Below are 5874 nucleotides of genomic sequence, written 5' to 3'. Positions count from 1 at the left end.
GAAAGAGAGAGAGAGAGAGAGAGAGAGAGAGAGAGATTAAAGAGATATATGTGTACCTTAATTGAGGTGGGGGAGAAAGGACCCAGAAATTCTGTTGTTCTCTCCTGTGGGTGTGTTTGTCATTTTTCTACTGTTGAACAGAATCTATCTGAGTAAGAAGGATCTGGAGATTGTGGAGGAGGGAATCCCCTGGAGAGCTTGGATTTTTGCCCTGAGATTCATGAAAGAACCAGCTTATTTTGTCCCCTTCCTAATGCATGTCACAAACACTTCATTGATGTTTGTGGAATTGAAGTATTTTCAAGAGTGGGGATGAGAAGTTGTGGCTTGAACCCTAGGCTGCTTGGCCAGAGGCTCGGCACCAAGGAGGTAAGCCTGGTTTGCTTCGGGAAGTTCTGACGACTTTAATGGAAGTGCAAAGAAAGGGGTGAAAGAAGAAAACACATGATGGCCATAAGTGGCAGAGGCCAAGGCTGGCTCCCCTCCTCACTATGGTGATAATCTTGTCACCCCTGGACACCCTGTTCCCATGACTGAGAGCCTCTAACCTAGACCCATTTCCTTTTTAGTCATCCATAATCTGGGTTAGTCTGCCTCCAGCTGGCTGAGGGCATTCTTTGGAGACCAGGTTATCAGTCTGGGTACTGTAGCTGTTCTTTCCTCTTCCAGAAAACCTGCTCAGCTTTCCTCAATACCACTGGGAACATGCTCAGCTCCTTTCTGGGGAACCTCTCTGTGGACACTCAGCTCTGTAGGCTGGCAGAGTGCTGAGTTAGACTCCTGCCAATGCCCCAGGACTGAGAAGTACCAGCCTTAAAAATAATGGTTGGTGCAGATGGGCCTTCCTTGATTCCCTCACCAGAGTCATTCCTTCAGATTTCAGTCCTCCTGTCTGCACCTCCGGGATGTGCTTTGGATAATGTTTCATCTAGATTGACATTTGCTACCGCATGGACAGCAATCCTTTCTCTGGCATCCACCTTTCTCTTCCCAGCTCCATCAACTCTCTCTACATCTCATGGGATTGCCACAGTGCTACCTTCATATGGTGGGTACTTAATAGTCAGATTATTACTACACATACTATTATAGCTCAGACTACTAGCCATACTATAACATCCAGACCCAGCCATGAGGGAGGTACCAATCTCTCAGGTGTGAGGAAAGCCTGCTTTTTTCCCCCCCTCTGAGGAACCCAAAAGAGTCTTGGAAGATTAAGAGGGGAATTTTACAAGTAAATTCAGATAACCAGAGGTGGAAGCAATCATTACCTTTGACTAAATGAGGCCAGAGGAAAGATCCTAGGGACCCGCGGGCTTCTGAAGGCCTGGATTTTAAACAAGGAGACTTGGAAATTCATCCTAGGGTCCATCTGGATTGATATTATTTACCAGGATTGATAGGATCCTCATTCTCTCCCAGGATAATTAAAGGAAGAGAAAGAGACCTGGGTTGAGTATCAGTCAGGACACCCATATTTTAGTCCCTACCCTGCCTAGATATCTAATCTTGGGCGTATCATTTCCCTTCTCTCTATGGATCTCAGTTTACTCATCTGTAAAATGAGGGAGGTTGGACTAGGTGATCTATAAAGTCCTTTCTGCTTTAAAATCCTTTGATCCTAAATGAACGACTCTCCCTGTTTATTAAAGGTTATATAGCCAGGCAGCTAGTGAATAGAACTAAACCATGGGAGCAGCTGGATGACTCAGTAGATTGAGAGTCAGGCTTAGAGATGGGAGGTCCTGGGTTCAAAGCTGGCCTCAGTCACTTCCTAGCTGTGTGCCCCTGGGCAAGTCACTTAACCCCCATTGCCTAGCCCTTACCACTCTTCTGTCTTGGAGACAATACACAGTATTGATTCTAAGAAGGAAAGTAAGGGTTTTAAAAAAAATAGAACTGAACCACTAGTTCATAGAATCATAGAATGTTAGCATTGGGAAGTATTTTAGAAATCACATCTTCTAGCTCCTTAGAAACTGAGTCCGAGAGAACTAAAGCATAAGGTTATATTATAGCCAGTAAATGGTTGGACTGATTATGAACCCAGATCCTGTTATTCCAAATCTAGAATTATTTCCACTATACCACAATGCTCATTTTGATATTTTCTGATGACTTTTGACCTCAAATGGCCTCAGTGGGGATTTCCTCTCAAAATCCTCTCTAACAGTTTTATAACACCAGGGTACTTTAAACATGCATAACATGATCACATAATCTCAGAGTTGGAAGGCGTCATCGAGGCAGCTGGGTGTCGCAGGAGATGGAGCCCAAAGCTTGGAATCAGGACAACTTGAGCTCAAATTCTGCCTCAAACACTTAGCTGTGTGACCTGTCAGAGGAAGTCCTCTAACCTCTAAGTTTTCTCATCTGTAAAATGGGGATAATAATACCACCAACCTCCCAGGATTGTCATGAAGATCAAATGTGATGATATTTGTAAAACATTATATAAATGCTAGCTATTATCATGAGTCAATAATCACTACTACAAGGTATCTGACAAATGGTCATCTAGCCTTTGCTTGAACATCTACAGTGATGAGGAGCTTTTTATTTCCCAAGGCATCCTGTTCTATTTTTGGATAGCTTTTTAAAGTGTTAGGAAGTTTAGCTAAAATCTGCCTCTATGCAACCTCCATCCATTGCTCTCAGTTCTATGCCATAGGCCAAGTGGAACAAGACTAATCCCTCAGAGATGAAGGACCTGCCCAAATTCACTGAGGAAGTAGAGGCAGGATTGGAATCCAGCAAGTCTTCCAACTTAAAATCTAATGGTTTTTGTCCTCTACAGCCAATTCTAACTCTTTTACTCCTGAGACTTCCAACTATCTTCCACCAGCTTCCAACCCTCTTTAGAATCTAAAGCTAATAATTACTCTCTTAAATATCACTTAAATGGTTGCTGATTAAATTGAGTTGGTATGGGTGTTGTCATTGCCAGTTTCTAGGTCATCACTGATCCAGCCTGACTGGGGAGAAAAGTTCATTTTCACCAAGAGGCTCACAGAAGAGCTTGAAGAATGAAGGGCAGCAAGAAGGCTGAGAATGGATGATAGATGAGTCATAGGATGCTAGATCTCAAGCTGGAGGGCGCCTCAGATGCCAGTTAGTCCTCCTCCTGCCTCATTTTACAGAGGAAGAGCAGGACATGCAGGAGCCATATCAATAGTAATTATCATAAGTGGAATTTGATCCTAGGACTTCTGAATAGAGATTTAGGAGCTCTTTTCACTGTACCACATTCTTAGAATGTCAGAGTCAGTGGCCATCTTGGTGGCCAGGAATCCACTTCACTTCTGAGTTCACGTTCAACTCTGAGATTCTGTGCACCACATCCAATGGTCTTGATATGAATGTAGAGAGCAGGAGAAGGCTCCAAAGACTAGATTAGGGTAAATATTTTGATTTTCTGAATACTGTAGGCCAGTGACTTTGATTTCTGGTAAGTTCTAAAATGTATTATTAAAAGGATAGATCATGAATATCTTAGAAGAGGAAGCAATTGCCACAGTCAGAACAACTACATCAAGAACTGGTCAAACCAGATTTACATCACTTCCTTTCTTGAGTGCGAACATGCTCTATTGATGGATCATGGGAATACTGTAATTATCATGTTCTTGGATTTTAGCAAAACATGACAGAGTCTTTCATGCTACTCCTCTGAAAATATGTGAGAGGATGGGCCAGATAGAAAAATTAGGTAAATTTGGATCAAGATGAATACTGGGCCCTAAAAGGAGTCATTAATGGTTCAATGCCAATGTGAGATTGCAGGATAATGCAATGGAAAGGGTGCCCAATCATCTGGGTTTAAATCTTGTCATTGACACTTTCTAACTGTGTAAACTTAGTCAAGTGTCTCTTTTTACTGCTCTGGACCTCATTTCCACAACTGTAAAATGAGGAATTTGGACTGATGACCTCTAAGATCCTTCCTATTGCTAAGAATATAATACTATAGAAAATGGAATGCCACAGGCATTTGTGTTTGTTCCTGTCCAGCTTCAGACCTTTTTTTTTCTTTCAAACAATGATATATAAAAGTATAGATAGCACACTTAATAAATTTGCAGAGGATGCAAATTTCTAAAAAGATAGCTAATGCTTTGTTATGACTTTTTTTCTAGCTTTATAAAATAATTCTTCGATATTGACACTGGCACTGAATAAGTAAATTATTGGTGCAAAAATGAAAAAATATTGGCTTATATTGGCTTATGTTGGCTCAGTCTACCCTTGAGCAAATACTTTATCTTCATCTACTCTGATCTGCCTTTATTTGTATGAAGAACATTTTATAATGATGTTCATATAGTTTCTATGTATGCCTTGGCAGATAGACTCTCAAGTATCTTATATTGTCTGTAGTTATTTTAAATGGAATTTCTCTTTTTATCTCCTCCTGCTGGGCTTTGTGGGAATATAGAATATAGAAATGCTGATTTTATATTCTGCAACTTTGCTAAAGTTGTTAATTGTTTTAATTAATTTTTAGTTGGTTCTCTAGGGTACTCTAAGTAAACATCATATCATCTACAAAAAAAGAATAGCTTTGTTTCCTTATTGCCCTTGTTTATTCCTCAGTTTTGGGGGGTCTAATTGCTATAGCTAACATTTCTAATACAAACAATAGAAATGGCGATAATGATCTTCTATGTTTCACATTTGATCTTAGTGTAAAAACTTCTAATGACAAAGCTCTGTGCTTACTGAGTATCCTTTCGAGACAATATCTAAGAAAAGTTCTTTTTGTTAACTGTTAGGTGGATGACAAACACATCACTTTGTTCCTGTCTCAGCCTTCAACTACCAGAACAACCTGAGTCAGGCCTGGTCTACAAAGTGTTAAAAGAATCCACTTCACAGATCCACGACAGGGGGTCCATTCACCTGCCAAAGTGATTTTCCTAAAGCAGAACTCTTAACCATATTCCCTCCAAACTCAATAAACTCTAGTGTCTCCCAAGCACTTCCAAGATCAAATATAAAATTCCTTTGTTTAATGTTCAAAGCCCTTCTACACCTAGTAAAGTTTTATACTTTATATTGCCAGTCTTCTTAATTCCTTGCACCCATCTCCCTGTACGCTATTTGCTCTCTGATCCAATGACATTGCTTCACAAACAAGACCCTTCATGTCTTTCAGCTCCAGAAATCTTCTCTAGTTGTACCCTGTGCCAAGAATGTTCTCTCTCCTCTGCCTCCTGGTTCCTTCCTTTCAAGTCTCAACTAAAATTCTACCTTCTACAATCAGGAAGACTTTCCCCATTCTTCTTAATTCTAGTGCCTTCCCTCTGTTAATTAATTCCTATTTATTCTGTACATAGTTTGTACCTTTTATTATTATTATTATTATTATTATTGCATTAAATTGTGAGCTCCTTGAAGGCAGGGACTGTCTTTTGTCTTTATGTCCTTAGTACTTAGCACAGTGCCTAGCACATAGTAGACACTTAATAAATGCTTATTGACTAATTTACTTAATTAAGCCTAGATAACTGTTCCTATAATAAATATCGGTGCTTTTAGCTCCCCTTTCAATGTAGGCTTCTCCCATTCAAATATAAAATCCTTGAAGGAAGGGACTGCCTTTCTTGTTTGCATCTTTATTCCCTGCCATTGATGTAGTGCTCAGATCATAGCAAGTGACAAATGTTTTATCTATCTGTCTGCCTACATGCCTACCCACCTACCTGTATCTGTCTGCTTGCCTATCTATCTATCAATCTATCTATCTGTCTGTCTGTCTGTCTGTCTGTCTGTCTGTCTCTTCCTCTGTCTCTCCATCTCTCAGTTATAGATAATGGGACATTTGGAGAAGAGAAGAGTTGGAGGAGACATGATAGCTGTCTTCAAGTGTCTGAA

This window comes from Gracilinanus agilis, chromosome 3, assembly GCF_016433145.1.
Source record: "Gracilinanus agilis isolate LMUSP501 chromosome 3, AgileGrace, whole genome shotgun sequence".
In the NCBI taxonomy this organism is placed as follows: Eukaryota; Metazoa; Chordata; class Mammalia; order Didelphimorphia; family Didelphidae; genus Gracilinanus; species Gracilinanus agilis.
This window is presented reverse-complemented; position numbering follows the sequence as displayed.